At 47.2% G+C, this 24,709-nt stretch overlaps 1 protein-coding gene across 4 annotated transcripts in view; it reads left to right on the top strand.

Annotated features, from left to right (window-relative positions):
- Positions 1–24,709, top strand: part of LOC108939358 (protein kinase C and casein kinase substrate in neurons protein 1) — a 63,235-nt gene continuing 38,526 nt past the window's right edge. For 3 of the 4 annotated variants that reach the window (XM_018760638.2, XM_018760636.2, XM_018760631.2), the window contains exon 1: positions 1–180. The gene's annotated coding sequence lies outside the window, so the exon portion shown is untranslated. Of the gene's footprint in view, positions 181–14,940; positions 15,002–24,709 lie in introns of those variants that run through there. The other variant, XM_018760635.2, reaches the window with a different exon arrangement.

Here is a 24,709-nt window from a genome sequence, read left to right as displayed (position 1 = left end):
CAAGAGGACCGACCCCCTCGGTGCTCCGCAGCGCCCCCTTGCAGCGAGAGCGTCGCGGTTTGAAGACGCGCTGAACAAATCGGGTCCGAAGCGGGGTCACCTTCCGTCGCTCTGCAACACGGGGGAGACGCGTTCGCGATTCCCCGCACATCGGGAGTCCCGCACGGCGCGACACCGCAGGTGGGTCCTTCCTTCGGCGTGTGCGCTCGGGCGCGCGTCGCCGCTAATTTCTTTTCGGGGTGTGCGGAAGCACTGCCGTGTGTGAAATTGTTGTCCTTCCTCCGGGTCGTATGTGCGTGCAGTTATTTATAGTTATTTATACATCGCGACGCGACAGCTATATATATGTCCGTGACAGCGCGATACCTGAACACGAGGTGCGCGCGCTGCCCGTTTTTACGCGGCTGAGGTCCGTTAGGGGCAGAAGAAGAAGAAGAAGCGCACTGGGAATCAATCTGAATCTCAGCGGTTGTTTGTCCCGTCCTGATGTCCAGTGCTTCGTGGAGAGCTGTCCTTCTGCACTGTGTCCTGCACTCATTTCGTTGCATGATGGGTTAAAGTGCGTTATGTAGAGCCACACACTTACAACGCTTACAAGCTACAGTTTTTACACATGCATTATTATTCTGAATCTGTATATACAGTATTATATACACTGAATACATACGTATAGAGCTGTATCGTTTATTGTGTGTAAAATGAATGCAAAGGTACAGTATCAAGCTGTCAAACGAGCTGTTAATTGTCCTTCTGGCTCATTCGCCTCGAACTCTGTTTTATAAGCTTGTGTTGTGGGGTCAGATGCGTGTCTGACCGCAAGGAACGCGAACGGTATGTAAAAAATAGATGTATCTGAATGGAGTGAGACTTTTATTATTATTATTATTATTATTATTATTATTATTAAGAAAAATTTTGATAATAATTATGGTTCGCAATCCCACTGTGTCTTTAAAATATCATCCCGAAGCACAAAGAAAGCAAATAAATGAAGGCATTATTTTTGGATGGATGGATTATTCGCAGGTGTGATTTTAATTAGATTTTATGATCTTAAGGCTGCAGGGATCGCTGTTTGCTCGGTGTACGCTATGCACAGGGGCCGAACGCCTTGCATGTCAAGCAGCTTTTATTTAAATCGTCAGTGTTTTCCCAAAATTTCCTCATTTTCTCTACGTCCAGGGATGCTTACAATGACTTGAATGACCACGGTCAGGACAGAGATTTAAGATTATGTAAGAGGCTTCTGTGTGCATCGCATATTTTTTTTTAATCTTGGAAAATATGAAAATAAGTCTTTGAACAACGCTTGCAGGAAATACTTCAGCTTATCAGAGGATTTGTTTGTGTTCTAGGCATCCATGTATTTATCTTTTCCAATTTTCCATACTACGTGTCTGTTTTCCTCATCCCAAGGGAAAAATTGCTGAGAGTCAGTGGTTATGGCTTTACAGTCTGAAGGTTGTTGGTTCCAATCCAATTCCTCTCCTTATGCCCTTGATAGAGACACTTATTTAACTGATATATTAAGAACAAACTACTGTCTAAATGGGAAAGTAGTTATAAATGTGATTATCTGACATTCTAAGTCACCTCAGTCAAAGGCATCAGCTAAATGAAGGTCATTCATTGTAGTGCAGTCATACTGACGTTTAGAAGTCCGGCAGTCGGTCTAACTGCAAATTCAGGAAACTAACTGCAAACACTAACACGCTAACTGCAAAGTCAGTTTATATTTTCTTATGGAAATGCCTCTCGTGTGCCAGTCCGAAGTTCTCCTTGATGGAAGCCTGAGCCAATTGATTAGCTGTATGATGCAAATAAACTCCTGAGAGCCCGAGGGAGGGATGGAAATGTCAAGGTACATCTTGTGATTGCCAATATGATGGCGGCTGATGGAACGAAAGAGCCTCGTTTCATGAAGTCGAAAGTAGGCACATAACCTTTCTAGGAGGAAACTGAATACTGCAGTTATTACTGGTAATACACCCCTTTATTGTCAGCACTGTCTGGCCTGGATATCTGAGATGTTACATCTTCCATCCAGAATTGTACAGTAAGGACTTTCTCCAGGGGTCACCTTTGTTTACTTGATGCATCTCTGTATATTCTGCCTTTTATTCTTAATTGTAAACTTCCCCTGTTCTTACCATCTTATCATGTCTTCCTTACAGTAGAAATGTTTTTTTTTTATCCAACCCCAAGGGACCTACCTGATTATGTAAAGCAAAACAAAAACAACACAACACTTAGATTAGGAGACCCTTTTCTATTGTGTCTGCCCAACCCCCATCATTGTGGGGAGGGTAGGCAGATAGCATAGTGATCACTGAAGAGCAGGACTCATCAAGTTGCCCCCTGGGGCTTTAGCAAGATCTCTTTAAATGTAAGTACCCCTGGGAGATGTTTTCTGATAAAAATACTGCTCATGAGTTTCATTCAAAGAGCAAAGAGGAGCAAGTTAACTGTGATGTGTGGTCACCTGAGGAGTGGTGGCATTCATCCCACCATAAAAGTTGTGAGTGGAGTTACACCAAAGCCAATAATATTTTTGGTTACAATGGGTTGAGTGGTATCAGTTATACGCATATACACATTAACACCATGAGTGATACATGAAAGATGCCTCTTCAGTAGACATGATTCTCTTTTGAGCTTTATAAGGCAATAAGTAGTGTAGTGGTTGGAGCTGCTACCTTCCACTGGAAGGGCCCTGGGTTTGAACCCCACCTTCTGCTACACTACCTGCTGTAGATCAAGATACTTCCCTTACTTAGCACATTAAAAACTGCCCAGTTTTATAAGAGGTAAATCACATTTTTAACCTTGCTCTTAAAGTTGCTTTTTCAGTTAAGTTAAATAAATACATTTAACTAGTTCTCAAGCAGTAGAGAAATGGCTTAACACCTATTTACTGTGTTGTACTCTGTTCTGTGTTGCACCATGGTCTTTGGAGAAACGACATTTCGTTCCACTGTATACAAGCTATATAGAGGAAAGACAATAAAAACAACTTGAACTTGAACTTGATCTGGAGAATTTTTCAATACACAATTTGTATTCTCTTGAGAGCTGTCCAGGGTGCTGAAATCAGCTCCACAGTTGTGGAATGCTGTACCAAGGCACCACTGTAGCTTTAGTCCAGCAGTTGGAGAAACACATGGTGCATTTGGAGTGTATCTCATGCTCATGTGCCTAGGGAGACAAACACTATGTTTCTCAGCAGTATTGTCAGCTGGAGTGTAATGTTAACACTGCATGCAAAAGTGTTACCTCTAAATATACTCATGAGCCTGTTACAAAACATTAATGCATTATGATCATTCATGCTTCTACCTCCACCTAGTCAGCAATCCTGATGCCTGAAGGTTACACTGAACTGCTTCAGGGGAATCTCTCACAATGAAACTTTTTAAACCACGAGACTGAGTTCAGCTGTCGAGCACTAATGCCCTTATAATGTAACTTCTTGAGCACTAGCTTAATGAAATGGTCTTAAAAGATGGTTGACAAAAGTGTCGTTCAGGGAGTCATCGCTCAGGTAGTTCAGTCATCTTGGCTTCATGGGTACCTTTCGAAGCACACATCATTTCTCAACACTTGGCTTCCGGCTCAACTCTCGTGAATTGCTTTTTACTGCAGCCATCACCCAAAGCTCCAGCACACACCTAGCTTAGCCATGGCATGCGTTTGCACTGTGTTAGGCCACTGCCGTGGAAGGAAAGTGAGACATGGAAGGAGTGGTCTCACTTCATCATCCAGAAAGAAAGGTGGGCAGGTGGTGGGCATGGCTTGAAGTGACCCCCCCCATGTTCCAATGGACAGCACTCGTGTTTTTGATAGTGGCTCTGTTGACATCTGAAAGGAACAGGGTGAGGAGCATCTCCAGTTTGTGCAAAGTACTTTCACTTATTATTCTCCCACATATATAATATCTCAATTCCTTCTGTGTCTCATTGAATTCATCTGGCAGGGAACTCTGCGACAACTGGCTTTGTTTCCTGCTGCTTATACTCAGGATTTCCTCCGAGACAGGCTGTGGTTGTAGTAGGTGCATGCAGTGATGTGTTGGGTTTCTGTCCTTCAACTAACCCCTCCTTTTGGTGGTGTAAAACAGTGGGAGGGTAAAAGCCTAATTATAATCAAGAGAAATTAACAATGGCGGACTGATTATGGGTGTTTTTAATCCACACCCCCAGTGAGATTTTCTGTTGTTCCTTAATTAGCAATGGCAGCAAATGTCTACAGAAAATAACAGAAATGGTGAGTTTAAGGGCAGTTTGCATGTGATATGGTATTAGTAGCATCAGATAAAAATTTCCCAAGTTTCTATGGCAACAATGGTTTATCTAGTTATATAGCCACACTGAAAATCTGTGCAAAACTGGGATTATCCCTAAATCTCTTTTTTTTGCCTATGTTGCTTTACAGAAAAGAAAAAGATTGACAATGGCCAAAACATGACAAGATAGTAGTGACAGAACTGACAGGTTGAGGGGGGCAGGCCAGTGGTGAGGAGCGGTGTTTGTCAGTGTGCCAGAGCAAGTGACAGACAGGCAGCTCCAAACCTTCTCATACGTGTGGTGCCTTTATTCCAGATGGATTCATATGCTATATGTTCACTCTTAAAACTTACCGTAATACAGTCAGCGCTGTGTCATTCCTCTGGGTGAGCTTGGAGCTAGGTGTCAAACGATTGCTTTGTCAGTAAACACAGGTTACTGTGGTCTCCGTTGCCTGCAAGGCAGCAAGGTCTAACTGTTTTCTTGATTTGAAGGTCAAATTTCACCAGAACATATGCTTATTTCCCTCCTGCAATTTTGGGATGACTGTGAATCTACTCTGACGGCACCTGATCTATGAGATAGGGCAAGCTGATGCTCCTGTTTCAAGTTGTAGGTCCTTAACACTGTTCCCACTGAGTTTGATGGGTTTGCATCAGAGAACGTATATGGTGGGTTATGGTTTGATAAAAAAAAAAAAAAAAAAAAAAAAACTAATAAGAAATTAGGTAAGCAAAGGTTGGAAAGCAAACAAAACAAAAGTGAATGTAACAAGGTGATAAAGGTCAAATTGCAGGAAACATCCTTCTGCTGTACCCATTGGCAGGGTACTTAACATGGTAAAAACCTGGTTTTATGAAACACTAGAACTATAATTCACTTTGGATTAATGCAAGATATAATAGTCTGCTGGGAATTAGTAAATAATAGTCAACGTCTCCTGTTCCCTTATCCAGGCTTATAACTTGGAATTGGAAGCAATTGTCCAATTTCACCTCAAGGAAAACCACTTATTGTCTTTGTCTGCTCTAAATTAGCAGGAGTCAAATCAAATTTCAGCCTGAGGGCAGAAAATCAGCGTTTTATAGCCAACTGCGGATTGCCAGACCTAAGAATAGACAAAGAGCTTCCATCTTTCTGCTAGGTACATTTCAATGTCATTAACAAATGAATTCATCCTCATTGCAGGAGAAGGCACTCATTGTTCACCTTTGCTTTTGCCACATGATCTTTGCTGGACCCTCATCGTACATTTCTGTTTGCACCCAACCTGCAAAAGTCTAAATGGCTGCTTTTTCTTAAACGATTAACTCATGATAACTGCAAATATGTGTTCTGAGGTGCTCTCTGTGTTATGGCTACTTGTTATTGTGATGGCACTTTGCTGATGCTGGATGTCACAGAGGGGAACTATCAGTGGGACTCTCCTCTCCCATTCTGTGGATTAGGATGGTGGCAATGAAAAATTGAAGCATAATGGGTGTGAAATAACTTGAACAACCGCAGGCATTTTCAAGAATAATTGCTCTGATGGGTCTTTATGATTAAGCATGGTTTCACTGGATTAATTTTTTTTTAATTAGCTCTATTACAGAAAAGTAAAGTTAACTAACACTACAACTTTTTACATCCTTTACCTCCGGTCACTGATTGCAGTCTATATATGCAACTGTCACGCGAAACATACGGACCTGGGACAGCTGGGCCCAAGTGCAGCATCGTTCGTCCAGAGACGAGGGATGAGGCAAGTTCTCGGTGTCGGGGACAGGCGAAGGGTCGGTCGATTGGCGGTCAGGGTCAAAGCGAAGATCCATGGGCGAGGTCAGGGGACTTAGCGAAGAGTTGGTCGAACGGCGAACAGGACAGGAACGAGGATCCGTTGACATGGTCGGGAAACGAAGCGAAGAGTCAGAAACCAGAGGACGTGAACGAAGAGCTAGCGATGCTTGTGAACGAAGAGTCACGAGAAAGGACGGTTGTCCCTGACGAGATTCCGCAAAGGTCTGGGAGTTGCGGAGTGTCTTTTAAAGGGTAGGTGCTGAACTGGAGTCAGGCGCTGTCGATTGAGTTGTGGGCGTGGATGTGACAACAACATGAGAGTTTATTTATTTGGGCATATTTTGGAAACAGTTCCAGAGATTATTAACCATTTAAGAGACTTCCCTTTGTGATGACAAAGACAGCCTCTGACTCTGCAGATGTATTCATGCTTCTCTTTCTCATAGTTTTTATTCTTACACCTGTTCGTGGATGGATATAATCCAGATGCCAGCCTTTGCTTTTTATAATTCAGATTTAACTCATCCCAACATCAGGCTGGCTTCTTAATGGTCATTTCTGTGGTTTGAAGCAGCATAAGAGCGTTCAGATGTGAGTGGTGAAAGGCTGACATCAGCAACACATTTAGCAGTCCCCGCAGGTGGCTGGTTCTCAAAGTGCAGCAAAATGGATTTTTAAGTGAGGCTTTGAAACAATGGAATCTGTTAGTTGTCTTAAACCGTTTTTGCTGTTTTATGCAGCATCAACGTTGCCAATGCTTTAAGGCAACCATATTCATTCTTGTGAGATGGTCATGAGACTAAAAGAACAGTGTTGGTGTGGCACTCCCAGTTAACATTTCCTCAAGGTCTTTGTGTAAGTTTAACTCACAGATCTCAAATGCTGGACATGGGCATAAGATGTTGAGACAGATGTGGAATCGGTTAAAATGTGCTGGCAAATTTTGATTTCTATATGGTGGAAAGGGGGGTGCGGTGGCGCAGTGGGTTGGACCGCAGTCCTGCTCTCCGGTGGGTCTGGGGTTCGAGTCCCGCTTGGGGTGTCTTGCGACGGACTGGCATCCCGTCCTGGGTGTGTCCCCTGCCCCTCTGGCCTTACGCCCTGTGTTACCGGGTAGGCTCCGGTTCCCCCGTGACCCCGTATGGGATGAGCGGTTCTGAAAATGTGTGTGTGTGTGTGTGTGTGTGTGTATATGGTGGAAAGACTGTCAGATTTGTTGATGAATGTTTTTTGGATCACTGAAAATCCTTAATTTGTTTGTGTTGAACCCATTCATCAGTGCAGTGCTGAAGACGTTTTTTATGACTGTACGTGAAATCCTGTGACTGACATAGGGTTGCATGTGCTCTTCAGTGTTCCCAGAATGGTTGCTGCTTGTTTAATTCGCTGTCAGCCTGACCTTTAAAGATGCCAAGCTGTTCAATAACTGTCCAAGTTTTTATGGCTCTAACTCCCTTTTTGCTCCATCTCTTTGTAGGTAAACTATATGCTAACATACTGGCAAACTGCAGGTGAATGCTGAGCTATTATAGTGATCAGCATGTTGGTGATAATGCTGCTGTTTATATTCCCACCCTAATTTGGTTAAGATGAGGATTATGAAATTGATGACTCAGCCATATTTGTTCCATAAACATCATTTGACACCATAGCAGATTACTGTTTTCCACGGTTTTCCAGAGTGTCTTCATCTGGGCTTTGGGCTGCTAGGGGATTTGGGCTCGAGGGAAGGTGTGCAGCCCGTGTGGATGCAAAATGTCTTTGGACAGCTGGGCCACCCAGGCAAGACCTGTGGCGTTGCATTTGGAGGGGAGAGTTGACTCAGTATGTGTCACACGCCCAACGGTGTCCCCACCCCCACATACTCAAATATGTCTGTTTACATCTACTATCACCATGGGGTTTAGACAGTCTTCCTGCTTTTCTCAATTTCCTTGAGTTTCCTTTGAAAAGGGAGCCGGAGCGGTTTCTGTTCTTGTAGTTATTGCTGAGTATCCTACGAAGTTCAGGCACCAGGTGATAGCAGAGTTTCAGAGGTCGGGGATTTGATTCAGATGCAATATAAATGGGTAGCGCTGTGCTTAAGCCCATTCCTGTATCTTTATTAGGGCAATATTTCTGTCCTTGGAGTGGCTCCCAAGGGAGATGAGCCTGTTGGTTAATGACCTGTGTCTTCACTATAGTTACATGTCAGCAGATACACATGAATTATTCTTGAGTGACGTGCCTCTACCTGCCTGCAAAGATCGATGCACGTCAGCACTCCCAGCCCAGGACATCTAAATTTGCTCATTGAAACGTTGGCTGGAAATAGGACACACAGACGACAAATTACATTTCCACCCCAAGTATCTCTTCCGCCTTTCAGCAGGCAGAGCCTCATTTTGGATCCTCTGGAGGCTGCAGGATGAGAATATGCAGCACCAACTATCCACTGTGGTGGTTTGCTGTAGGTGGATCTCGCAACAATCAGACCTCCTACATCATCCATGACATGCTAAAGGCTACCTTGGATGGATTCGGCCAAATCTAGTCATTATTGCCAAGTGACCTGCTCCCATGAAGGTCCGTGTACCAGGGTGTCAAGAAAAACAGCCAGGGCGGCAGGCTTCTCTGTCAGGTGCTCTTCAAGGCTGAGGCAATGCCTTCTTCAAGTCCAACTACTTGATGAACTTTTTGTGAAAAAAGTTGCTCATTAGTGACTTGTTGGGTAGTGTAACCTCACTCTCTTTGTATTCCAACATGGATGTTTTCCGGTTCCAAGTGCCTACATATCCACATTTGTCTGCATATTGTTTCTGTAACATCTCATCCATCATACTGATTTCTCCTCCATTTTGAGCACAACAGTGCGTGGTAATTATGGTAATCACACAATACACTCAGCTTTATGGGGAAAAAAAGGTCAAGCTTTAACATACATGTGGTTTTCTCCGCCCATCTTCATGTGTCCCCTCCCCCTCCAGCCTTGCGCCCTGTGTTTCCGGGTTAGGCTCCGTTTCACCACGACCGCGCTTGGGGCAAGTGGTTTCGGACGATGTGTGAGTGTGTGTGTGTGTGTGTGTGTGTGTGTGTGTGTGTGTGGTTTTCTCCATGAGCTTCACAAGACAGACTTGCTCAAGTACATGCGTCATTTCTGTTGCTCAAGAAGTCAGGTTAGTTGGGGAAGATTCCTCATTAATCTCCAGCAAAACTGATCTTTACTACACTATTCTCAAACCTTTAGTGTAGCTGGAGAGAAAAACAAAGGAGAGAAAACAGAGACAGATATTAAAAGAGAGGAACACAACACAAGGGGAAACATGGATTAATGGAAGCGGGGTGTTGGCTAAGTTCCTTTATATGAGAAAAGTCAATGTGTGCATTACATTGGAGAAAAGCATCTGCTAAATGAATAAATGTAAATAAAGGGCTGGAAAGTACAGGAGTGGGGTACAGAGAGGCAATAATGCATAGAGAGGCAGGTCTAAGGGTGGGGTCAGTAGGTGGCATAATCGTTAGTGCCACCACCTTTAGACTCAAAGCTCCTGGATTTGAATTCTGTCTCCTGCCGTTGTACTATCTATCAAAGTGTTTACCCTAAAGTACTCCAATAAAAAAGGACCACACTGCTTAAATGGCTAAGTCATTATAAGTGGCTTAACACTCTAAGTCACTCTGGAGAAAAGAATCAGATTTAATGTAATAATTGTTATGTAATAATTATAAATAATAAACATGATGTAAAATGTGAACCGGGGTGTTGAATAGGAGTCACTAGAGGCAGACCAGCTTGTCCCTCCAAGCTTGCTGACACAGACAGGATTGTTCCAGAACATGTGCTTCCTCTGCATGCTTTCACTGCTGCAGCAGTTTGCGGATCTCCTCTTACCTGGCTCCAACAACATTACCCTTCAGTGAGGCAATTACCTTACCTATATAGTATCCACAAATACAGCTGAGGCACAGTGAGGTCATTTGAGGTTCAGTACTTTCCGCAAAAATGCAGGGTGGTAGGAATAGAATCTGCAACTTTTTGCTTTTGAGTTCTGGATCCATACCTGCTGTGTACCACACTGTCCTTACTGCCTTATGTCTTTGCCTGCATCTTCAGTCATTCACTCACTTTCAATAATTACTTATCCTTGTCAGGGTTGCAGTGGTCTGGAGCCTATCCCAGAATCACTGGGCACTGGGCTAGCACTGGTACCCCCTGGATGGGATGCGAGTCCATAGCTAGGTAGCTGCACATGCACACATTAACTCACACTCTCTGGGCAACTTAGAGCCACCACTTAACCTGAAATGCATGCATTTGGAACTGTGGGAGGAAACCAGAGTGCCTAGAGGAAACCCATGTAGACAAAGGTATAACATCCAAACTCTGTACAGACTGAGTTGGATTGAAACCTAGATCTGAACAGCCCAGGTGGCAGCACAACCATGCTGACCATGTTCAGTCCCACCAATAATCTGAGGTTTAATAACTGGTGTATTAATTTGTACATCTTGCAGCAGTTGCAGAAGGAGATCTTGTTCAATTTCCTTGCACTCGCCACAAAATCATCTCACTCAGCTCTGTATGTAGGCATGGTTTCAGGAACTCCATATGGTTGTTTTTATTTTATCCCATCCATGCGTTGACCTCAATATATTCAGTCCTCGTGACTAATTCTGTAAATTGTGCTTGATCGCCCGCATCCATTTAATTCATCACCTTCCTCAGTTCATTTGAAGTTCAGGATGAGAATTGCTGCTTCTCTGTCCCCCAACAGGCCTGCGGTAATGAGGAAGAGAAAATGTGTTGTGGTGTTACATGAAAGGCCAGTGTTTCTGACGCTGGGAGCTAAAAATAATGTTGGGGGATGATGGAGCCTGTGTGAGTCTCCCTCCAGCAGCGTGCGGCGTGACGAGATGGAGATGGACTCAGCTGCTGGTTGAGGTCTGCTTTACCATAGTAAATATCCCAGCCTCTTGAGGTGTGCCTGGCACATGAAACTGTAAAAGCAAACGTTATGGCGGAGACAGGCGCTGTGTGGCATGTGTGGCTGTGACAACACTGCAGAAGAGGGAGGAAGGGGGATCAGAGCACACCTATACACAATGACCTCATTCCTAACCACCTGCTTAACCCATTTCTCAGCAGTAGGATGTTGCTCAGCATCCAGAGCGGAAGACCTGAGTACTTGTCCCCCGTTTGTCTGATCGGCCAATGCCGCACCATCCTGCCATGTGGCAACCTCTCACTCCTCACCTGGTTCGGTACATAGCCAGGGCTGGTGATAGGGTTTCGGTGAAAAAATCAATCTGGCACCCCATGAACTTCTATCAAAATTAATAAAGGTACCCATACATGCAGCATATGTAATAAAATAATTGTTTTATTTTATATACAGACTGCATACAAACCACAAAGAAGGGAAACTGAATTGTATTCATTCTAATATTACTTATATTATATATATAAATATATGGGGGAGCATGGTGGTGCAGCGAGTTCAACCGATGCCCGCTGTGTGGCAGGTCTGGGGTTCGTGCCCTGCAATGGACTGGCGTCCCGTCCTGGGTGTGTCCCCTCTCTCTTCGGCCCCGTGCTGCCCCGTTAGGCTCCAGCTCGCTGCGACCCCACTTGGGACAAGCAGTTCTTGACAATGGATGGATATAAATATATATATACACAGAACATAAATGTTTACTTTAAGAAATGAAAACTAGTGAGTTTTCAACACTCAAGTTCTTTAAGGAGGGGATGCAGTGGCGCAGTGGGTTGGACCAGGTCCTGCTCTCAGGTGGGTCTGGGGTTCAAGTCCTGCTTGGGGTGCCTTGTGATGGACTAGTGTCCCATCCTGGGTGTGTCCCCTCCCCCTCCGGCCCTATGCCCTGAGTTGCCAGGTTAGGCTCTGGCTCCCTGTGACCCCAAATGGGACAAGTGGTTCAGAAAGTGTGTGTGTGTGTGAGAAAGTTCTTTAAGGGAACAAATACATACTATTTATTGTATTGGCCAACAGTTTGTTTAATAGAAAATGTCACCTACAAAGCTGCAAGATTTCAAAGACATGACGCACTGATGTGTCATGCAATGTTTACTTAATATGTAAGTATAAAACTGTTTATTATCAGTTAAGGTTTTAAATTACTTTTTTCCATGATGGAAACATGCTTTTCTCTTTTAGTCGTAAAATTTGGCGCCCTCTAATTTCTGTGCCCCATGGCAATTTCCTAGGTTTACCTAATTATGAAAGCGACCCATGTATAGGTCAAATAAAAAAAGTTTGTCACTTACCTTGAGTTTGTCCCAGTCTAGAACAAACAAAGAACCAAGATCGAACCCGAAGTGTCTCACGCTGCCTTTTGAAGACAGAGCGTTTAACCGGGCAGTTAGAAACCCTGCTTTTGAAATAGCAGCCAGCATCATCCCAGAAGAGGTCGTATGGATGGTGTGATGCGATGATGTGAGACCTTTCATCTGGTCCTCTGTACTCATGTCCCCAATCGGAGAGCTGTCACTTTAAACAACTTGTGCCACAAACTGTGCTGGGTGCCATGGAGAGAACGCCACCTCATCTGTTGGCCTTTTACGTTTCACTGCCCCAAAACCAATTTCTGCAGTGACGACTGGCAGTGACTCACTTTGCGCATCCCCAGTGATATAACATGGGTTCGTGGGGAGACACTTGAAAATCAATGGTGTTGGTCGCAACAGTAAATCAGTCGGTTGTTACTGGCAGACGGTGTTGGTAGGTGGCTGTTAATGCAGGGTGTTTAGATCAGATAATCTGAGTAAACCCCCGGGATGACATGGTACTACAAGCGTAAATGGTTTTAAGATGGGGGGGGGGGGGGGGGGGGGGGGGGCTGAAGCAGGCTGTTTTTTGTCTTTGTGTACATCTTGTCATGCCAGAAGCTTGGAGTGCTGTTGCTATGGGAGATGGGACACAACACCAGTTACCACCCAGGGTGCTAATGTGTGCTAGGTTTGTTAAGTTGGAGTTTAGGGTTATGGTAACCTTTTAGTATGTTTCTGTTACTTAATATCAATATTGCAGCTGATAGATAGTAATTACATTGGCCCCTCATTTTACAAACATTGAGGTTATGAATTTTTGAATATACACACAATTCACAGATTATTCAGAAATTCTAATTGTCTCTTCATCACAGTTGTGCTTTCGGTAGCAAAGCAAAGGTGACGTGCATTTCTGTCGCCATCCATCAGTGAACAGTAAAACCCACCTAAGCAGAGCACCGTTCATTCATTTCACCCCCACACTGTTTGTATTTCATGTCTGGTGTTGCAGAGCATTGATCGATAACAAGACGAGGAAAGTGGCATGTTGAACGTTGAACGTTATTGTCTATGGGATGAACTGGTGCGCCGCTGCCATTCAAAAGAGTTTGTGGGCATTTTTTGCTTTTCAGTCAGCTTTGTTTCAGATTTAATGTAGCTCGAAGTTAATAGAAACGTTGAAATGAAAAGTCTTACAAGGCATGAATGAAAGAAATTGAAGTACATCTGTATGATTAAGCTTTTATTGACTGTGTGGATAATGAACAAAGCTAAAAGGGGCCAGAAGCTGTTGAACGCTGGGTATGCTTACATGATGGCAGCAATCAGCATTTAATAGATGGTTATGGAGACAACACACTTTTTTTTTATTTTTACCAATTTTAAATGAGTAGAATAATGAAAGATAATAACAATAAAGTTTTACACTATGATGGACTGGCATCTGGTACAGGGTGTACCCTGCCTCCCACCCTCTGTTCCTGAAATAAGTGCCAGATCACAACAAACCTACATTAAACCAGTGGTTATTAATAATGGATTTATGGATGGATGGATGGATGGATGGATGGATGGACGGATGGACGGATGGATGGATTAAAGAGTATTTTTCATTTATTATACCTTTATTTGAGGTTTTTACAAAACATGTCTTGTGAATAAATTGAGAGATGACTGTATTATGCAGCTTTTATTGACTGTGACTTTAGAGTCATGAAGAAATGAGGTTATGAACACATTTCCAATCCTGGATGTGGTCCCCAGTGTGCTGTCACGGTTTCTCACTGTTAGAATCTGTATTCTGCAAGCGGTGGTCTGTCAGGGTGGTCCTGTGGTCGGATCTGGTGAAAAGGGACCTGGCATTGTGGAGGGAGCATGACTGTCACACAGATGGCCGCAGCTCAGAGGGAATGAAGACGTGTTCAGTTTGCCTGAAGAGGACGTTCTGGTTGACGGGCGGCTGCCAAAGCGCTCAGAGTGGCACTAGGAAAACAGGGCAGTGATTTCATTTGGCTTGTAGTAGTCCAGATCAAAGTGTGCTAGTGTTTTTTTTGGAAACCCATCTTTGAGACATCTACTGATGACTCGGGGGCGTACAAATGAGAAATTATCTAGAACAATGAAATTCAAGAGAGTGGAGAAGTAAATTCCTTTTTTAGGTTACGGCTCTGCTGTCGATAGCTGTTATTTCAGGACGGACACTTTGTTTTCACCCACTTTTCTTTCTTAAAGAAGGTTATTTTCAGCCCTTTTACAATTATTCCTCTTGCCATAATTTTCCTTCCTCCTACATCTTGACTTTAGGGGCTGCAGAGGTTTTTACTCCATTCCACATTCCTACAAGACTGATGACTTCTCCAAGCTTTCAGAAGCGATGTTAAGTGGTTATGTTATTAAACATTCGATGGATTTGTCAATTAATGGGAAAGATGGCATTGCTATTTGGGTAAGTCCATCTCTTGCTGATGACCACAGCCTTTGACTGTGGAATTTATTCTTTATTTCCCTTTTCTACTACTACTACACCGGTGTGGGACCAACGCCTAGGACTGTCTAGCCGTAAAATGGCCAACTCGAACCTTCACATGTGGCAGTGTGTCTTTCGATCCGTCTGGCGGACAACGTCAATGCACGGATGATGCTGGCCTGCACCAGCTGCGGTTGCTGAGCAAAGGTCAGTCACAGAGAGTCACCCATAGGCAACTGTACATCGTTGTACAGGACATGGAGCTTTGGAGAGAAAGGTCATGAGGAAATGTTCTCGCTCGCTGTCTGGCGAACGCACTTAGAGTAAATCCCTCCTGGGTCTCTCCCGGGTGATCCGCTGTACATCTGGTAGAACAACATCCAACCGCACCACAAAGCTTGGAGGCTTGATTTGTCTTGTGGAGAAGGTCACCATACTCAGCGGGTGGAAAGTGGGCCAGATAAATCACTCTTCCCAGTCAGGCTGTTTAAATTGGAGTAGCATTTCATTACAGAATCCCCACTTTTGTGTTTCGGGGGTACATGGTGGTCATTTTAGGGAGAGCCCCAACATACATCTATGCTAACATGTGGGGGCCACCCTAATGTACCCATTCTGGTCCCTCCAGATTGTCACAGAGACACGGAAAAAAGGACTGCGCGGTGTAACGTTGGCCAGGGCTGCCCTAACTTAAACAAACCGGCAAATTCTTTCAGCAGCCGCTCGCACGCGTGCCATCGTGGGGCGTAGGACGTTTCTAAAAGATGCCAGCGCCAGCGCTGTGATATAACCATTCAATATTTAGCTTGTTGTGATTTTACAGTGGCTACGATTCTCTGCTGTAATCCAAACAAGAGTTTGTAGATCACCAAAGTACTTCTGGTTTTCGTTTAAAGTGGTGATCGCTATTTTGGGAGCCATTATTTAAGGTGTTAATGGCCTTAATTGTCCTCTGTGCACAAGTGATGCATATGTACAGAACAAAGGGGGACTGGTTTGGTTTGTAGTTAAGCACAGTGACTTGTAATGAGGTTTTAATGAATTAGCGTGTGTATCCCTTACTGTCCGCTCTTTATTTTCCCCCGCGTCTCCACTGAGAGTCGTGAAACGTCCAGTACTGTAGCACTTAGGGATAATGACCTGTAACTTAAAGGCTATCGATTTCAATTTTACAGCCGCCACTGCTGTGTCTCCTGGCAGTAGGTATCATAGCGTTTAAAGTTGCTGCCCGTGGAGTCATCTTTGATTCCCACCTCTTGCGGTAGTACCCTGGAGCACAGTACTTACCTTAAATTGGCCCAGGACAAACAGCCCAACCGTATAAATGGGCAAATCGTTGAAAGAAACTGAACACTGTAAGTCACTTTAGAGAAAGGTGTCAGCTATATCTATATAAGCAAATAAGAGTCTTAAGAAACACAAGGCAGACTCGCATGGGTGTTTATCGCTCATTAATACCTTGCTGCTCCCTGGATTGATTGTTCCAACCGACCGCTGGTTGTCCGGTGCGGAGGAGCGGCGCTGCCACATCGGATACTCTTAAGGGCACCAGCGGATAGCAAAGGGAATTCAGTTTCCACCAGTGCCATTCCCAATTTCACCACATCATTGAGCGTCCACTCATCACCACTCAGTGCCTTAATAACACGCTCATAATGGCCAACGTACGTATTCATTAGTGTCCACAATTGGCTGCCATAAGCATTACGATGGGCCTTGATCTCCGCACTCCCCCGTGCCCCCCCCCTTACCCTGGCCTGTACTTAAGGGATCGCCTGCATGGCAGGGCACCATCTACTGAGCTCAGTGTTCGTATAAGCTAATGCCCGCTGTTATGTAAGCAATACACAGACTATGGTGTACATTAATATCAAGTGTTACGCAGGTGGGGCGATGCGGTCTTTCTGTTTTCATTTTTAACATGCGTGGTTGCACCTCGCCAGCCGCCGCTTCGAATCCGGTCGCTTTCAGATCCGTCGTGATCTTTGGGAACGCACTCGGGCGCCTGTTAATTTTAGAGCCTTCACCAGCCGAATACACACATCAGAGAGTTCCCTGTCGCCCGCTACTGCGAGTGGGCTGTTGCTCGGCTTTGTTTCTCTCCTTTTTAATCGGTAATTACTGGCGCTGTCTTTGGGAGTTCTGCTCATAGGTATGATGGTGGAGTGGCTCGCTCCCGGGGGCCCTTCTGCCCACACTCGAGCAGAGGGAGAGATGGGAGACCTTGTGTGGAGGGGCTGCATCGGGATCCCTTGAGTGTCAGATTGCTGAATGATGAGGCAGAAGAACTGGCTGCTTGTTTGCTCCAGCCTGGAGTGACACCACCCTCGACTGTGGGGGCAGCGCAGGTGCCAGGGTTCTGACTGCGAATACGAGCGCCAGGTGGACAAAACTGACCGGGTGGGGGTGGTGTTGTGGAGGCCGAAACGATCATCTCCGTGCGCACGACCTCCTCCAGAGCCCCCCACCCCACCCTCTGCTGTGCTTCCTGTCACCCAAGGGTTTGGTTATATAACCACTGCAGTACCCTGGACACTAAAAAAAAAGGAAAGTGTTTCTGTGGGACTTTGGGAGCACGTGTATGAGTGTGTCACAGAGCAAATGTGTGCGCGTCTGTGTGTGTGTGTTTGTTTTCAGAGGAGGGATTAAGAGCTGGCTTGTCAGCAGCCCCCTTTATTGAAGGAATTTTCTCATTTTCACCACATGGAGTGGAGCAACCTGACTTTGTCCTTTTGGGGGCCTCCTCACACACACACACACACACACAATATTCACTAAGATCTCTGTGAACCAGCCTCTCTGTCGCTCGCTAAAAAGCTCTGTTTGTTAGGTACACCTTCCTTCTGCTACGTCCAGAGGCTGGGGATGATAGGGTCAAGGGCAGGGGAGCTGCAGAGCTTGGGAGGAGGCGAGCACAATGCAGTATGGGCCAATGTCATACTGCAGATGGTCTGCCTGACTTCAGCTCGTGACATCCTATCTGAGAAAACCTCATTCAGCACCTTTGTGGTTTGCTCATAGTGTTAGTCCGGTATCGGTGTGCCTTCCTGTTCACGAGCTGGGCCTTTGCAGCTGATGGCACCCAAAACTGTGGAGTGTGGAATGGCTGTGTAACATGTTTGCCTCTCCCCACTTCTGCTACGGACACATGTCTCTACACCTGCCCTGCAGGAGCATGAGTGGTGTGATCGCACCTTTGTGATCGCATCGGTGTGCAAGCCTGTGAGGCTATGAGCCATGAGGTTGGGAGGTAAAGAAGTGGGTGTAGTTGGAGTGTAGGGTGCAGGGGGGCAGTAGTCAGGGATGGGTTGCATCGTGCTGCCATGGCGACCTGTGGAAGTGGAAGGGCCCTGGAAAATTGGTCAAATCCTGAAGGACTCTGGATCCATTGACTCGGGGTCTTATGGGTTATATACATGTTGTAAACATGTAGTATGCGCATGGTGGGCTGTTATATTGCTCCATTAGCACGGTCACCTCCTCCTGTAACCTTCAGCAGCCGGAAGCGTAGAACAGCTGATGGACCACATGATGCGTCATCCATTATCTCAGCGAAACACTAACTTCCATCCAGCAGCACCTAGACTCACCACAAAAGAGCTCATTTTTCCAGTCCACTCATCTCCGTTCTCATGTGAGCTCCTAAATATGGAATTCCATCGCCTGACTGCACCGGAGACCTGCTTCTTTATTGCTGCAGAGTCCAAACATCCAGTCGCTTTTACAGTATGTGTATGTATGTACAGTATTGAGATCATGCAGCACAAGAAAACATCAACAATAGACAGTTGATAGAATGCAGCCCTTCACGGGTGCTACGTTCGCAAATTGGCCACATGGATCTTTCCTTTCAGTTCAGTTGCATTTAGTTATTTTCCTTCTGAAATTATCTGTTTATTAAACATCTCAGCAGGTATAAATGCCCGTGGACGTCTGCCACTCCACGTTGGGTTGGGCCTGTCATTTTTCTTAGGCACACGGATGTGGAAGATGATGTAACATATGCGCGTGTTGTTGTACATGATGCTCATCAAAGGCAGTCAAATCTCCACCCCCACAAACACTTGCACTGCTGATGGGGATACCGGCTACTGGACCTGTCTTCGGACCTTGACGGAGCCAAAATCTGGTTCATGTATGTTCCGCTAGGACAAATAAATCAGTAGCTACTTCAGAACTTGTGCTCTAGTGTGTATGATATTTTGCTGTTGATGCCCTTGAGTCAAAGCTGACTCATAGCGACCGATCACGTGGTTTTTATGGCAAGGGAGGAACGGAAGGGGGTTGCCAGTGCCGTGTTCTGTATGTGGGGGGGAGGCACACGCAGTGAGAAACACAGAACTGCTTCGCACTCTGAGCAGGACTTAAACCCCATACCTGCCAAACAGCAAGGTGCCGGTCAAACCCGCCGCACCACCACATCCCCCGTGTTCAAGATTAGCATATTATTATTATTTGGTCATTGCAGTGGGAAGCTATAAAGATACATAGGTTTCAATCCCAGTATTTCTATTGGCTGTTTTTCATTTTGGAGGTGCGGTGGCACAGTGTTTTTGGCCGGGTCCTGCTGTCCGGTGAGCCTGGGGTTCGAGTCCTGCTTGGAGTGGCTTGTGACGGACTGGCATCTCGTCCTGGGTGTGTCCCCTCCCCCTCCAGCCTTGCGCCCTGTGTTACCGGGTTAGGCTCCGGTTTGCCGCGACCCTGCTCGGGACAAGTGGTTTCAGCCAGTGTGTGTGTGTTAATAGTCTATTTGGAAGCACAGGTGCTCCTTTAGTTACCAAATATGCAACTTACAGCCACTGTTCTATTAAGGTTATTATCACACACACATACACAGTGTTTAAAACCACTGGTCCCAAGCAAGGGAACAGCAAACCAGAGCCTAACCCAGCAACACATTGCACAAGGCTGGAGGGGGAAGGGATACACCCAGGATAGGACAGCAGTCCATCACAAGGCACCCCAAACAGGACTTGAACCCTAGACCCACAGGAGAGCAGGACCCAGCCAAACCTGCTGTGCCACCGTGCCCCCCTAAGGTTCTTATATTATTTTCACTTCCCAGTGTTTGGTCATAATGTCTATCAACGACCACTTCGTCTGCTCAGTGTTAACATCGGCTGGCTGCAGTGCCGCCAGACTCAGCATTTCTTATTATCTGCGTCTCAGTCAGTGTTTGGCTGTCTGATAGTGACTGAGTTTCTTTACAAAACTTTTCATCTGGGATTCTCTTCAGGTTACCTCTATTAGATATTAAATATTTTAAATGTCTAGCAAGTGAAAAATTAAGTGTTCTGGTGCTGCTGAAAACAAAATGAAGACAATAGATTCTGAAATTAAAGTGAAAATGCAGCATGTAAATATAATGAAGTACTGTATTTATGTCTCCTCCGTGAACCGCCACCTTATCGTGGTGGAGGGGTTTGAGTGCCTGAATGAGTCCAGGAGCTATGTTGTCTGGGGCTACATGCCCCTGGTAGGGTCTCCCATGGCAGACAGGTCCTGGATGACAGACGAGACAAAGCGCGGTTCAAAAACCCCTTATGACAAAAAAATCAAGGCGTCCGTTTACCCCGCCCGGTATGGGGTCACCGGGGCCCCACCCTGGAGCCAGGCCTGGGGGGGGGGCTCGCATGCGAGCGCCTGGTGGCCAGGTCTATGCCCACGGGGCCTGGCCGGGCTCAGCCCGAAGCCACAACGTGGAGCCGCTCTTCGGTGGGCTCACCACCTGCCGGAGAAACCATAAGGGGCCGGTGCGTTGTGATTTGGGCGGTGGTCGGGGCCGAGTGCCCGGCCGACCCAAACCTCGGGCGCCAACTCTGGTTTTTGGGACTTGGAATGTCACCTCACTGGCGGGGAAGGAGCCTGAGCTGGTGCGGGAAGTTGAGAGATACCGTCTAGATATAGTCGGGCTCACTTCCACTCACGGCTTGGGTTCTGGAACCACTCTACTCGACCGAGGGTGGACTCTCCACTATTCTGGCGTTGCCCAAGGTGAGAGGCGGCGGGCTGGTGTGGGCTTATTAATAGCCCCCCAGTTCAGCCGCCATGTGTTGGAGTCTACCCCGGTGAATGAGAGGGTCATCTCCCTACGCCTTCGGGTCAGGGAACGGTCTCTCACTGTCGTTTGTGCTTATGCGCCTAGCGGCAGTGTAGAGTACCCGGCCTTTTTAGAGTCCCTGGGGGGCGTGCTGGAAAGCGCTCCCACTGGGGACTCTGTCGTTCTACTGGGGGACTTTAACGCCCACGTGGGCAGCGACAGTGATACCTGGAGGGGCGTGATTGGGAGGAACGGCCTCCCTGATCTGAACCAGAGCGGTGAGTTGTTATTGGATTTCTGTGCTAGTCGCGGTTTATCCATATCGAACACCATGTTCATGCATAAGGGTGTCCACCAGTGCACTTGGCACCAGGACACCCTAGGTCGGAGGTCGATGATCGACTTTGTAGTCGTTTCTTCTGACCTTCGGCCATATGTCTTGGACACTCGGGTGAAGAGAGGGGCTGAGCTGTCAACTGATCACCACCTGGTGGTGAGTTGGATTCGATGGCGGGGGAAAAAGCTGGACAGACCTGGCAGGCCCAAACGCATAGTGAGGGTCTGTTGGGAACGTTTGGCGGAGGCCCCTGTCAGAGAGGTCTTCAACTCCCACCTCCGACAGAGCTTCAACCAGGTCCCGAGGGAGGTGGGGGACATTGAGTCTGAATGGACTATGTTCCGCTCCTCCATTGTCGGTGCGGCTGTTCGGAGCTGCGGCCATAAGGTCTCCGGTGCCTGTCGCGGCGGCAATCCCCGAACACGGTGGTGGACACCGGAAGTAAGGGATGCCGTCAAGCTGAAGAAGGAGTTCTATCGGGCCTGGCTGGCTCATGGGACTCCTGAAGCAGCTGACGGGTACCGACGGGCCAAACGGAGCGCGGCTCTGGCAGTCGCCGCGGCAAAAACTCGGGCTTGGGAGGAGTTCGGTGAGGCCATGGAGGAAGACTTTCGGTCGGCCTCAAAGAGATTCTGGCAAACCGTCCGGCGACTCAGAGGGGGGAAGCGGTGTTCCACGAACACTGTTTACAGTGGAAGTGGTGCGCTGCTGACCTCAGCTGAGGATGTTCTCGGGCGGTGGAAGGAGTACTTTGAGGATCTCCTCAATCCCTCCGACACGCCTTCCGTAGAGGAAGCTGAGGCTGGGGACTCGGAGGGGGACTCGTCCATTACCCTGGCTGAAGTTGCTGAGGTAGTCAAAAAACTCCTCGGTGGCAAGGCTCCGGGGGTGGATGAGATCCGCCCCGAGTTTCTCAAGTCTCTGGATGTTGTGGGGCTGTCTTGGCTGACACGCCTCTGCAGCATCGCGTGGAGTTCGGGAACGGTGCCTCTGGACTGGCAGACCGGGGTGGTGGTCCCTCTTTTTAAGAAGGGGGACCGGAGATTGTGTTCCAACTACAGGGGGATCACACTCCTTAGCCTCCCTGGGAAAGTCTATGCCAGGGTACTGGAAAGGAGAATCCGACCGATAGTCGAACCTCGGATTCAGGAGGAGCAATGCGGTTTTCGCCCTGGCCGTGGAACACTGGACCAGCTCTATACCCTCACTAGGGTGTTGGAGGGTTCGTGGGAGTTTGCCCAACCAGTCCATATGTGTTTTGTGGACCTGGAGAAGGCATTCGACCGTGTCCCTCGTGGCATCCTGTGGGGGGTGCTTCGGGATTATGGGGTTCGGGGCTCGTTGCTACGGGCTGTTCGTTCCCTGTATGACCGGAGCAGGAGCTTGGTTCGCATTGCCGGCAGTAAGTCAGACCTGTTCCCGGTGCATGTTGGACTCCGCCAGGGCTGCCCTTTGTCACCGATTCTGTTCATTATTTTTATGGACAGAATTTCTAGGCGCAGTCAGGGAACGGAGGGTGTCTGTTTTGGTGGCCGCGAGATCTCGTCTCTGCTTTTTGCGGATGATGTGGTCCTGTTGGCTTCATCAAGTCAAGACTTGCAGCGTGCACTGGGGAGGTTTGCAGCCGAGTGCGAAGCGGCGGGGATGAGAATCAGCACCTCCAAATCCGAGGCCATGGTTCTCAGTCGGAAAAAGGTGGATTGCTCCCTCCGGGTTAGGGGGGAGTTGCTCCCTCAAGTGGAGGAGTTTAAGTATCTCGGGGTCTTGTTCACGAGTGAGGGAAAAATGGAGCGGCAGGTCGACAGACGGATCGGTGCGGCGTCTGCAGTAATGCGGTCATTGTACCGGTCTGTTGTGGTGAAGAGGGAGCTGAGTCGTAAGGCGAAGCTCTCAATTTACCGGTCGATCTACGTTCCTACCCTCACCTATGGTCATGAACTCTGGATCGTGACCGAAAGAATGAGATCGCGGATACAAGCGGCAGAAATGAGTTTCCTCCGCAGAGTGGCTGGGCGCACCCTTAGGGATAGGGTGAGGAGCTCAGTCACCCGGGAGGAGCTCGGAGTAGAGCCGCTGCTCCTCCGCATCGAGAGGAGCCAGTTGAGGTGGCTCGGGCATCTGTTCCGGATGCCTCCTGGACGCCTCCCTGGGGAGGTGCTCCGGGCTTGTCCCACTGGGAGGAGGCCTCGGGGCAGACCCAGGACACGTTGGAGAGACTATGTCTCCCGGCTGGCCTGGGAACGCCTTGGGGTTCCCCCAGAGGAACTGGAGGAGGTGTGCGGGGAGAGGGAGGTCTGGAGTACTCTGCTCGGACTGCTGCCCCCGCGACCCGGCCCCGGATAAAAGCGGAGGAAGATGGATGGATGGATGGATGTATTTATGTTCTTATTATATATCAATGTTATATTAATATGATGATGTCTGAAATTAGTGAAAATAAAACGTAACAAAGCCCTATTATACAACAGAGCATTCATGAATCGTAATTGTTCATATAGCCTTATGAGCCACATAATATAAGGAGATTTTCCATTTATGACAACGTTGATTTAGCAAGAACGTTATGAGAACAGAAGCCCATCGTAAGCTGAGGATCACCCGTATAATCCGTCAGTCTAGTTAGGTCATACTCTAACCGTGTTGCATGGACACTGGACACCCTTAATCACGTTCCTCGATGTTGACACGGACCAAGGCAATGGGACGTCTGGACGAGAGACAAAGAGACCGAGAGAGAGAGGGCGCACAGGCATCCGGTGTTGTCATGGTTTCTTCCCCAGGGTTCTATAATGAGGTCTCTTAATAGCAGGGGCCAATGAGGCTCAAGTTCTCACAGAAGACCAGCGTGTTGACCAGCTCAGTCCGAACGCGACAGGACCGTCAGCACAGTGACGTCGCTTGTTTCCATGGAGCCCGCCCACTGGATTTTTCCCCACAGCAATCGGCACAGCACGGTCCTTCCCCTGCTAATGTCCGTCCCTACCCTGGTAATATGCGTGAGGGCATGGCATAAACAAAGACCTCAGTGGACGTTGGAATACGTCTCACGGATACCGAGGATACCTTGCAGTAGATGTACGTTGTTTGACTTCGCATTTATTCAGCTAGCCGACACTTTTCTCCAAAGCAACTTGTTAAGCTGCCTGCGATTATTTACCCATTTAGCAGTTTTTACACTTAATACTAAAGGCTATAATAGAGCACTAGGTGAGATTCAATCCAGCAACATTTGGATCTAAAGGCAGTAGCGCTTACCCCTATCCTACCAGCTGGCACACTCATCACCCTGAAGTGGCATCACTGTGATGAAGACATGGGTCTCCGGTAGGGAAAGGTGCAGTCCTCTTAGAATGATTGACAGCTTCATTTATCCCCCCAGGCAAACTGAAAACACCCCCTCCCAGCCCACATTCTAAGGGCCTGTTGCGTGGAGGGTTTTGAAACACCTCCCTCACACCGCCTTCCCTGCCTCCCACCCTCTCACCCACTCACACTCTGTCACATCAGTGGCCGTGTTGCGCTCCCTCTGCCAGGCAGC

Source organism: Scleropages formosus, chromosome 19 (assembly GCF_900964775.1).
Source record: "Scleropages formosus chromosome 19, fSclFor1.1, whole genome shotgun sequence".
NCBI classification, from domain to species: domain Eukaryota; kingdom Metazoa; phylum Chordata; class Actinopteri; order Osteoglossiformes; family Osteoglossidae; genus Scleropages; species Scleropages formosus.
This window is presented reverse-complemented; position numbering and strand designations above follow the sequence as displayed.